Source organism: Vespa mandarinia, chromosome 2 (assembly GCF_050613455.1).
Source record: "Vespa mandarinia isolate Hongniang chromosome 2, ASM5061345v1, whole genome shotgun sequence".
Taxonomy (NCBI): Eukaryota; Metazoa; Arthropoda; class Insecta; order Hymenoptera; family Vespidae; genus Vespa; species Vespa mandarinia.
Genome location: NC_140811.1, coordinates 11,511,914 through 11,524,291, shown reverse-complemented (window position 1 = coordinate 11,524,291; position 12,378 = coordinate 11,511,914). Strand labels below are relative to the sequence as shown.

Genomic DNA, 12,378 nt, shown 5'->3' with positions numbered 1-12,378 from the left:
TTACCAAATGGCATACACACGTCGTTTGATTTTATCAGCCATGTACTCTCTTTCTCTCTTTATTTCTGCTAATGCATTAGCACCGTTATAATGATAATACTATGTCATTTATTTTTTTATTAAATAGTCTGTTTTATTTTTTCCTTATTCTGCAATAAACGTTTTTTTTTTTTTTTTATTATTTTAATAGAACAAAAAGATAATTAATACGCAAATTTTGTTTCGATTTTCACATATGAGAATATGAATTCTGAACTATTCATTAAGTCGAGAACAAATCCACAGAGAACTATTCTCTGTGGATGTGTCTAATAAACAAGAAAACTGTCGGTATCGGTACGATGCTTAGTAGAGCACAATGAGAATGCTTTGTCTTGCAGGAACGAACGAGCTTGTACATGTGAATCGATAAAGCTGACGTCCGTTTGCAAGCGATAGGCAGCAATTCCATCGTGAAATCAACTTCAGGATTTGATGTGGCGTTTTGGTATTGCTAGGAAAGTGAATCAGAGAGAGAGAGAGAGAGTGAGACAGACAGACAGACAGACGGACAGGAACGGATATATATATATATATATATATATATATATACATGTATGTATAGAAAGAGAGAGAGAGAGAGAGAGAGAAAGGGCAAGGCCGATAGTTGGTGCATTCAAAGAGACCGACGTTGGCGACTAATCGCGCTAAATTATTGTTACTGCGGTGCACTGCGGCTTACCACGTACTTCAGTTAGAATGGAGAATTGTATCGCTGCGTTTACGTTGCCTGGCGCACCGTAGAGAGCGAATTCTCATCGTGATATTTCTCTTTGTTACTTGAGTCGTATTCTCATAGAATGAAAGTTTTCAAACTCTCTTTCACATAGAAATAATTCTTGCCTCGATTAAAAAATATATATATTGTTTCTTTTATTATATTTGTATGTATATATAATAATATATAATAATAATATTTTTTTTTCACGGAAGAATCTTATGTCGTTATACATCATATAATATTTTGAAAATATTTTTAGAATGACTTATTTTTAATCAAAATCCATACGAAGAATAATCGTTATATGGTCATCGAGTCGAAACGGTGCAGCACGTGCGAATTCCACTCATGCGGGTCCGATCGATAGCATCGATTTCAGTTTCGGGTACGAAATTGAACCAAACTGCTCCGGTAGCGTGAGGCTGCAGTTTCAAAGTTCAGCCACGTGCAACCGATAGCCGAAGTTTCGGATTCGCGAAAACAGCCGCGCATATTCGACAAACCGCCCGAACTTCCTATTATCAGTGCACTGGATAACGCTCTGTTTTGCTTCAGGAGGAAGAGGAAGAATATCCGAACGTTTCTTGTAACGTGATATCTTATGGAAATGTAAACTTCTTCCGAGTAATAATATAATGATCAGGGATATACTAAAATGATCGTAACTTAAAAAAGGGTTCTTCGTCTTTCATTACTGTAATTATTATGATTGAAAGTTAATATTAATATATTGAAATTTTAATTTTGAAAATATGTTATAATAATTATAATTAAAGTAAATTATAAGTTGCAAGGTATAAGAATATCACTACTAGAATTTGAACTGTTAAAGAAAGGCAAGGTATCTTAAAATTATTTTTAGAAAAGATCGTAAGACAAAAAAAGTAAGAAAGAAAACTTCGATCGACAAGCTCTCCTTTTATCAACTTTGACGCCTTTCAGAATCACGTTCAAGAAGATCTTTTGGATACCTAATGTTTGTGTGCGTGTGTAGACCTTCGGCAAATATACAACGTCACTTTGTACCTAGCCATGCATCTGCTCACATACCTACTCTTCAAACTTCAGTACAACCTAAGATCCTATCCGCTATAGAAGAGAAAAGGCTCACTAGAGAGAGAGAGAGAGAGAGAGAGAGAGAGAGAGAGAGAGAAAGCAATCGAGTACAAAAGAATTTTTCCTATTTCTGAATCCACTTGTATATCGAGACGAGTACCTTTCCGAATTTTCCTTAGAGGGAAAAGTAGAGGAGTATGCCCTTCCCGATAAGGAAAATTACATTTTTCGAAAAATCGTCTTCAATTTTCAAATTTTTTAATAGAAAATATTAAAAAAAATAAAAAAATAGAGGACTAAAAAGAGATAAGAACGGTTTCGATGAATATTAGAAGTCTGTTTGTTAAACGTTAAAAGTTTCAATTAAATAAGGCAATTGTAGATAAAAATCGAGCTCCGTGTATATACAAAGACACAAAATATAGAATATCTTGGGGTGTTTACATTGCAAGGAAGACCGAGAAAAAGAAATTTGTCGATAGGGCTAAGAAGGGGAAAAAAGTCTCATCGAAAATCTAATATGATGGTAATCAGAAGAAGGGCAGAGTCTTCTTCGGTTCTTCGCTTTAACCGACTTTATTCGTCGAAGATCCGTAGGTTGGCAAGCATTGAAAATTTATTAGAGTTCGGCCTCCCCATCATCCTTGTAGATTAGCCTTGGCTTTTCGATATTTTAATAATCCGTCTATTCGACTTTGCTTTTCAGTTCGTGATTCGCTGGAAATCATAATGCATTGTTCTACATTTTGATCATAGTCTGAATCAGCAATCTTAAAATCGTATATTTTAATTCGTAAATTCCTATCCATTGTCACATTGAAAAATTCAATTTTGTTTTTCACTAAACCCGTCGACCAGATACGTCATCGTTTTTTAAATTTCCACTGAAGAAGCTTTCGATGTCTCTCGATTATTCCGCTCGATTATTGTCTCGCCGACGGGCAAGATGGTAAGATTAAAAGAAGTTTCAAAAGCAGAAAGAAAGGTACCATCGTCGAGAATTTCTGTGGTTAATTTAGATTCTTAGCTTTTTCTTGTTGACGTAAATATCGTTGGTTGAAAGAAAGACGGAATCTGCATAATGCGGAGAATACAAGCTTTCTGCGATGTGCCAGCGGCTACATTCTCTCTTTCTTTCTCTCTCACCGTTTTTTGTCTATATTTTTTTATTTCTCTCTCTTAGACACTATCTTCTGCTAATGAAATCACGCGTCGCAACGCAAAACTGACGAAGATCTGCGCCGTGAACCCTCATCTTTTTATCGTTCTAATAATCACGAAAGGGAAGTGAAACAGAGAATGATAGTTAACAGAGAATGATATTAATAGCAAGTTCGATCTTACGAACGATAAGTGGAATAAAGATAAACATTTCATATCCCTTTATTTTCTTTCATTCGCTTTGTTAATTTATCATTACTTACAGTGTATATTCATTTCGAAAAGTTTAATAAATAATTTGTAATAAATGGAACTCTAATGATTTATTTTTGTTAAATTTATATCAAATGTTGAATTAGAATATTCAATTATTTCATGTATTTAATAGACATTATCAACAAAGAGAACGTGACATGGATTTACAATAATCATTATTTTGATAGGTCAATACCCTTTACCTGTATATAATAATCTATCGTGTTTCTATATCCAATGTACATATATATTTTCACTTGAGATATATACATTGGAAATATAATATATATAGCACATATATATATAGTATATATATATAGTATATATGTATATATATATATATATATATATATATATATATATATATATATATGATAATTTTTATAAAATTAATTTGAATTAAGGGCTTTGGAAATAGCAGACATAACGAGGACTTTACTCTTCATATTAGATGAGTCACCTATCATTGGAAGCATGAATATCCTGTTTTCATTTATTGATAAAAAAGAAACTTCTTTAGAAAAACTGATTCGAAGAGACTGATGTAGTGAGGGTTGAAATTTATTTTGAAGTCTTTTAAAGTTTATCGATACATATCTGCTTACGGTATTTTTTTTTTAAAGAGCATAGAATTTGTCAAACAAATTCAATAATTTTTGATTTTATACTGTAATAATATTCGTGATTATGTCAAGTAAAGAATTCAACAAGTTCATAGTACTTTATCTTATAAGTTATAAAATATATCGAAAAATAAAACAAGAAAGAGGAGGTAATAAATCTAATTGTTTGTATGGCATTATACAATTTATAATGATGATATTATAATATTTTTTTGTAGAAATCTATTAAAGTTACTATACACATCTAATACACATTGATATTTTTATTATATAAAATCGAGAACAATTGAATATCTTTAACAAACATTATTATAAATAGGTTCGTATTATTTAAACAATTCGGAAGATTTTTATTCATAATAATCATAGTAAGAGAAATTTATGATATTTTGAATTTGTCTTGATTTAATTTATAACTTTTGTGGAAGCAACAAAATTGGGTGCGTGGTCGACATGCACGTTAGAAGTGAAACTTATGGAATCGATGTAATGGTATAATCATTTTTTCATGAAAATATTTCAATTTAATGTAACAATATTTATTTACGTATACTATTTTTATATTCTTTTTATATTTTCATATAATATTTTTTATAATATTATTATTTAGACGTATCCATTTTCTTATAATCCAATAAAAAAACTATTGAATATAAATTGAAGATTTGAGATTGTTTATCCGCATGACACTACAGCGATTGTAGTTCCAGATTTTGTAGCAGACGCTGCTGAATTATCATTGTAAACAAAATTAAAGGTCTAAGCATATGTGCAATAGATATTAATGCGTTACCAAAGAAAGGATGTATTTTTTTTTAGATACACGTGTGAATAACACATACTGAGTTAGAATGAAAGAGTGTGTTTAAGAAATTGATGTGTAAAGAAGTGAGTCATCATTGAAAAACTATTGCGAGTTTATCAAGAACTTCAATACTTTCGTTTTTCTTTTCTATAATATAATCTAGTTTTCTTTCCTTTAATAAATAAGATCTGTTAATATTAAAACTTTTACTCGTCCACGCTTGAATCTTACATTATTCATATACAAGTTGAATTTCAAATGGATTGCTCTTCTTCGATTGCAGCAAAGTTATCAGTACGTACACAAGTTTGTTAAAATATATCGCACAGGTGACTATGTCCTCATTAATCAGGGTGCTTTTCTGAATATAACTAAGTTGAGCCGCTATTTCCTCTGAAATCTCATTGCTCTTATTCTTCAATTTATATAAGATTTAAAGTAAATGAACCCAACTGATTTCATTGGCTCTAAGTGTTAAGAACATCATATATGTCTTGTTATGTTGAGCAAGTCACGATTTTATTCACACAACATCCAGTACCAACTTGAATTAGGTATACATCTAAAGAAAGCAAGATTACTTTCTAAGCAATGGTTGATGTATTCGTCAGACTAAATTTGTCTACATTATATTAGAGTCACGTTATATTTATATACATAATTTTCATTGTTACAGAAAGCAAATAATATGGAATTACTCCATGACGACCGAATTGGATAAATGGTAACTATTATGAAAAGTGTAAAACGTAGTCCTTCTTCGAATACTTTGAATTGGACAAAGTAAACATTGGAGAAAAATAATTATTTTGCGCATTCATCGAATAGTACATTCCTCTTTCTTGTTGTTATTTGAAGATATTTTTCATTAGTTCATAACAGTGTTCCTTGTTGTCTAATAAGATTCTCTCCGACAGAAATATCTTTACTTACTTCATCTTTTCATACTTCAGTGTCAGTTATATTATAAAAAATTGATAGATTACAATATCATAAGAACTATAGAGAGATGTTGTAATCATATCTTATTATTACGTTTAATAACGTAACATAACATAAAATAATTTGAATGAGTATTTTTCTTTTGATGTGAATACTGATGCAATGATTATTATCAATGTTCCTTGATAATTGATGTAAAATATTATTTACCAAGACAGAAAAAATTTTGTCCATGACACGATCGTCAAATATGCATATATACGTGAAGAAATTAGTCTTTCCAATACTAAATTTAGTTCAGAAAGATGAAATGGTTTTTGTAAATATACAAAACCATTGGATGTTAAAAAAGTGAAGACATGTCCGTGACTTAAAGATTTAATCCAACATTTACACGTCATCATAGTATCCAAATAAACTCCCGGAAATAATGCACGCAGCAATTGTTGATGTTTTGGAGTAATTTTGTTGAGATTATTTTTAAACCACAATTGATCACAAATTCCGCATGGAAAACCAAATGGATTATCTGAAAATTTCTTTTGAAATTCCTAATGAGCGCTGCTCATTGGCCTTGAAATTTGTACAAGGTATGTTTGATTCAATTGAGGTTAATAAAATGCTAGTAGACGTGTTGGCTGCATTATTAATATTATCGATCATCGACGGTTGAACAGTTGCCACTGTAGATGCTAACGTAAATTCATTTTTCAATACTTTTTGGCGCACTCGAAATTTCCTTGACTTATTATAACATTTCTTGGAGCATTTTTGGGAGATTTTTGGATACGCTATCTTTCACAGAATGCTCTTACACGTTCTACATTTGCTTTTTTTTTCAGAATTGTTAATTCTGTCCATTAATGTTACTTAAAATTAATATAAAATCAAAAAAAAAATAATAATGTACAAATAACAATTGTGATGCAAATCGTAAATCTATAAATCGTAACTAAACAAGGTATACGGAAAAAAACATTTACATGTAATGTATGTAACTCATTCTGCCAACTATCTCCCTGCCACAGCAGAGACGAAGTGAGAAGAAAACGAAAATGTGAAACGTGCTTTCCTCGCTTTACTGAGTCACTAACAAAGAGGGGAGGATTAACCGGGACTAATCTTTGCTCTCTTCTCAAACTCCAACTCACAGATAAGCGCTGTATGAAATGAAATTGTGAAAGCAAGCATACTCATTATACTGAAGAGTAGGGGCTTTTCTCCGTATTTCACTTTTCGTTTCATTTCATATCTAATTTGCGCTATCGTACCTTAAGAAATTTCATTACAAAAATTAAGTTCTATTTATATTTAGGTATATAAAGAAATGTTGATAATTCCCATAAATCAGAAACTATGACCTTTCAAAGTAAAAGTTGTAATCCATATTTTTCCTTATATTCTATATTATATATAACTCCTAAAATTATATATAACTCCTAAATAACTCTTTCTGTGAACAAAATTTTTTTTTTAGAGAAAAATGTATGGTTATTATTATAATTAACTGAAATATTAATATTTTTAATGTCAGATGATTTGCCCGATATATACACGTAATTTTGTCAAAGATCAAAGATCGAATAATAGGAACGAGAATAAATAACATTCGCACCGAGTAAAGTGAAAGAGCCTTCGCATCTTGACTTCGTGTCGTCCGTGAAAAGAATGCGATAAGAACGTATTTCTTATAGATAGAGGTTCCGCTTTTTGAGACCGTACCAAGCTAGCAAAAGGAAAGCGACCATCTTGGGGGTTTGCGAGGCCAGTCACGTTTTGCGAGAGATAGAAATGGAAAGAAACACGAAGGATATCGTTCGTGACTGGCCGGAAGTTTTCCTAATGTTAATCAAAGGAGTCATTATACTTACGTAGATACACGGCTGGTTATAACGTTTCTACTTTGCAAGCTTTAAACATAACGCATAAGAGAAAAAGAGAAAGAGAAAGAAAAAAATGAGAATAAAAGAATGGCAAACAGGAGAAAGATAAAATAGACAATATTTCGTTTTTCAAAGAAAGTGTTTTTCCAGCTTCTTCTATGTGTATATTTTTCGATCATATCAGAGATCGTTTAATGAAATAGTTGCTTTTACAAGCGATCAGATTCTTTGAAACCGGTATGTCTTCAATTTATATAGCATTGCTTCGAGTAATAGTTATTTTGTTAAAGAAGAAAACATTCTCTTTCAGATTCGAAAGAAGAGTACACTTTTACGTGCATCTAACGTATATATTAGAAAAAGAGCATATAGTCCATTGTCATATTAAATGAAAATTATAGACGAAGAATTTGCAAAGTGTACAAAAATATAAAAGAGAAAGAGATTTTTCTTTTTCCTTATTTTCTTTCTTTTTTTCTCTCAAACATATTTTGGATTAAAAGAGATAAATATTCAAATGCTCTTACATATAAATAGTATATGTCTCTAAACATATTTTTATATCTATTAAAAACGATCAGCATACAGAACGAACAGCATACAGAAAGGAAGTGATATTGTTGCTTCAGTTTTGTTTTTCGTAGACGGAGTTTCTCTACGTGTTATCAGAAATAATGCGTTTGGCGATCAGAATTAATATCGTCATTTATTTAGACTAGGGGGAACAATTTAAGGGTAGATCCGTATTCGAGACCGCTCGGCCGGCACGTCGTTTCCGTAAGTTGGAAACTGCAACGGTAAGTGGAGCGACTCTATGAAGGGACTTTGCTACTCCGGTCACGCCAATGCCTGGAGTTTCTCATTACGATTCCGATGGCGTCAGCAATTGCAGTAAGTTGTATGGTTTCTCTCTCTCTCTCTCTCTCTTTCTCTTTTAGATATATCGCGATACTTTATTACTGTTTGGTTGGCACTTGCAGCACTCGCTCTAGTTTGGAAATTTTTTCATAATTTTATCGAAATATCCGCTTATTGGTAGGCTTCTTTCCAACAATATATAAAATGATTATTAAATATTAATATATTTTTAAAAAGTGATTATTGCAAAATCGTGTTTCATATGGTGAAAAAAAAAGGAAGAAAGAAAAAATAATGTTGGATTAGTTAAAGACATAAAAAAGAATAAAAGCAAGCAACTGCATATAAGAAGGACGCAAAAGATGTCTGGAGGGTTTTATCCAAGGCGAGCGTGAGTTCGCAATTAGCTCTCGGCTTTCGTTTTGATACGCACGAATGACGCACGACGACGACGACGACGACGACGACAACGACGACGACGACGACGGATGGAAGGAGAAAAAGAGGATGAAGAGAGGAGGAGGGATTGGGAGAATAGAGCGGGCAATGAAAATGGCCCCGGGATTTGTATTGTTCCTACGGCTGGTAATGATGCCCTCGAGCATGGAGACGTTTCGCCGAGTTTCCTGAGAACGAACGGGCTGCCTAGCGCGTAGTCTCCCAACGCGTTGCTGAACTACGCTCACTGAGCTCTCTGTGACCCGGAGAAAAAAGCGGCACGGTGAATCTTCTTTCTACTCTCTTTTCATTTTTTTTTTTTCTATTTTTTCTTTTTTCTTCATTCTTCTGCTTTCATCTTCTCTCTATCTCTTTCTCTTTCTCTCTCTTTCTCTTTCTCTCCTTTTCTCTCTCTCTCTCTCTTTTTCTTTCTCTATACTACGGTCTAACAATTGCGGCCGATTCATTCGTCGCCTAGAAAAGAAGATATCGCTTATTGCTGGAAAGCAGCGACGCGCAGAAAAGTGCCACAGCTTCCTCGTGCCGGTAACGAGGTATAATATCAACCCCTAACCCAGCCCCCATTTCCTTTTTATCTATCTTTCTTTCTTTTCTTTTCCTCTTTTTCTTTCTACTTCCTGAAAAATCCATGCTACGCTTGATCGCCCAACGAAACTTTACTCTCACTCTCCTTTTTCTCTTTTTCACTTTTGTTTTTCTTTTTTCTTTTTCTTTTCCTTTTATTTCTCCTTCTTCTTCTTCTTCTCCTTCTCCTTCTTTTTCTTCTTCTGTTTTGCATGGTATTCTAGTATCTATTACATCGTATCGTTCCTCGTCATTCATACGAGAAACACGTAACATCGTTATAAATCGATGAGAAGGAAAAAGAGTATGTTTTCTTATATTCTCCAGAGTTACTTTGAAATCGTTTTATCATAGCTCTCATTAAATCGTTATCGTAATAAGCAAAACGGTCAGAATCCATGAATGACAAAAAAATATACAAAACTGATTTTCACTCTCGCTACTCGTCACCGAAGTTCTTCTCTTACGATAAAAGTTCGAAATGTAGTAAGTTCTGTGCAAATTACTAGCCTTCACGGTTCGTATTCTTCCGTTGTATGTTAAACGCGAAAGCAAGTTAAACGTTAACTTTTGGAAAGTAAGTGCATCGTTAACGAAGTCAATTTTAAAGTTAGCGCTGGAAAAGTATACCCTTTCATCCTCTTGTCTATCTCTACCGACTCCTTCTTTCTCTCTCTCCCTCTCTTTCTCTCTCTCCCTCTTTCTCTCTCTCTCTCACTTTCTCTCTCTCTCTCTTTCTCTCTATCTGTCTTTCTCGAAGTCTGGTATCCTTCGTCAAGAGTACCAGTTTTAATAATTTGATGATGAGAGCATCTTTTCACTTTATTAATTAATTTGCGTGTTGTTGATCATGGTCGTTTGTATGTTCATCGAGCATTATATTATCATTAACGTATTTTGTCTCTTTGTCTTATTTATCGAACAGAGAATGAAAGAAAGATAGAGAGCGAAAGAGAAATAGAGAGAGAGAGAGAGAGAGAGAGTGAGAGAGAGAGAAAGAGAGAGTGTGCGAGTATGAGTGAGTAAGTGAAAAAGGAAGGGAGCAAAATAGTTATATCCTGCGAATTATCTTATATGTTGAATGAAGAGAGGAAGAGAGAAAGAGAGAGAGAGAGAGAGAGAAAGAGTGAGCAAGAAAGAAGTCTGCTCAATGTGTCACAGAACTCGATTGCTCTCGACCTCTTCGCTGATCGGAAGAACGATTTGCCGAGCGATAAATTATTTCGAGTGGACGATCCATCTCCCTTGTAGCAATCTACGAGAGTTCGTTGTCGAAATTGATGTCAAGGGCGACCTTAAGACGACGTTCTTGTCGACAGGATACTCCGAATAATTTTATCAAAACAAGCATGTAAACAATATCTTGTTATAAAATTTCATCCAGCGAAGGCAATCAATAAAATGTGCGTGTGTGTGTATATGTATATATGTATATATGTATATATGTATATATGTATGTAACTAATAAAAACATGTTGAGTCGTATTTACGTCATACGACTCAACATGTTTTTATTAGTTTAAAATTATTTTATTAGTTTAAAGTTAAAACAGTTTAAAATTATAGAAGTAAAATAAAAAATACTTCAAAAGTTTATTAATAATAATAATTTGTAATTGGTTACGTTAGATGATTGAACCTGCGTCGGTACATGATAATTAGTAGTTCCATTTTAATTAGGAAGGTTACAACGTAGCAATGTTACAGTGTAGTTAATTAACGTTATTTTCTCGATTTTCCTTTTTCCACTCGATGAGAAATATATTTAACTCATCGATCTTTTTCCACGTCATCGAATGTAGTCCCCATGGAGAGTGGATGTAATCATCGTACACGGTTATCCATCGTCTCTAAGTTTCACTATTATGTAGGAACGAATCGATCGAGCGTGCTTGGTAATACCAGCCTGCGATACATAATTGATTCGGTTGGCACGCAATTAATTAACGAGTCGGCGTTGTAACCCCCTATTATTTCTCGTTAATACGTTTCCCTTCTATTCAGTACGCAATGCGTATAAACATACACGTACGATTGATCGTTGAGATTCCATTTCTCGTGAGAGAACCAGTAAAGGAGATTCTTCGGGGAAAAGATGGGAAATCGGATCGATCTGCCGTCTGACAACGACATAACACGTGTTACGAGATCATAAGTATTATACGCCACCTTCTATCAAACATTTATCGTTATTTGGGATTTATCACGTACATAGGTGTATTTGTACGAGAAGCAAAATATCTCGATAGAATATCCGTAGGATTTTGTTTCCTCAATAATATGATGATGCTTGGCACGTATTACCGGTAACGGTATATACAATGAACATATTAAAGAGTATATACGTGACATTATCGATATACTCTCTGGTTAATACAATAAATGATCATTAATCGCTCGAATAAACAAAGCGACGATAATTTCAAAGGATCAAAGAATAATGTGATATATTAAAATATGTTTTGACGTTATTATTATTGTTGTTATTGTTATTGTTATTATTCTCGTTGTAATGCAGATATTAAATACGCTTTCGCTGCATGAAATACTTTTTAATATTTCGGCAGTATAAAACATTTGATTTTTTCACATCATAGCGGTATTATAGCGGTAAGCTTAATTTTGTCTAGAATGAAGTTCATTACGTGTAGAACAAGAGGAAGTGGAGGAAGTATAGAGGAAGATTTTCACGCATCCGACATATTTCGGAAACATTATTTCTACTCATTTCTCGACGCACTCATGACGAATTTGCCCAGCTGTTAATAAGAACGAGAGAGAGAGAGAGAGAGAGAGAGAGAGAGAGAGAGAGAGAGAGAAAGAGAGAGAAAGAGAGAAAGAGAGAGAAGAGAGAAGAATTACGTCGCAGCGAGTAGAATTACGTCGATAATTCAAAGCAAGTTGTCTATGATTTTTTATCTTTCTTTATTCTTGTTTATGATTCTTGTTTTGTGTTTCGTTCACTATTATTTCTTCTCTTTCGATTTGTTATGACATGTATTTTTTACTCTC

General features: G+C 33.1%; 1 protein-coding gene across 13 annotated transcripts in view; it reads right to left on the bottom strand.

The window, feature by feature from the left end:
• The window catches only part of LOC118441560 (uncharacterized), a 67,816-nt gene that overhangs the window by 22,286 nt on the left and 33,152 nt on the right, over nucleotides 1–12,378 (bottom strand). The gene's annotated exons all lie outside the window — the stretch shown is intronic.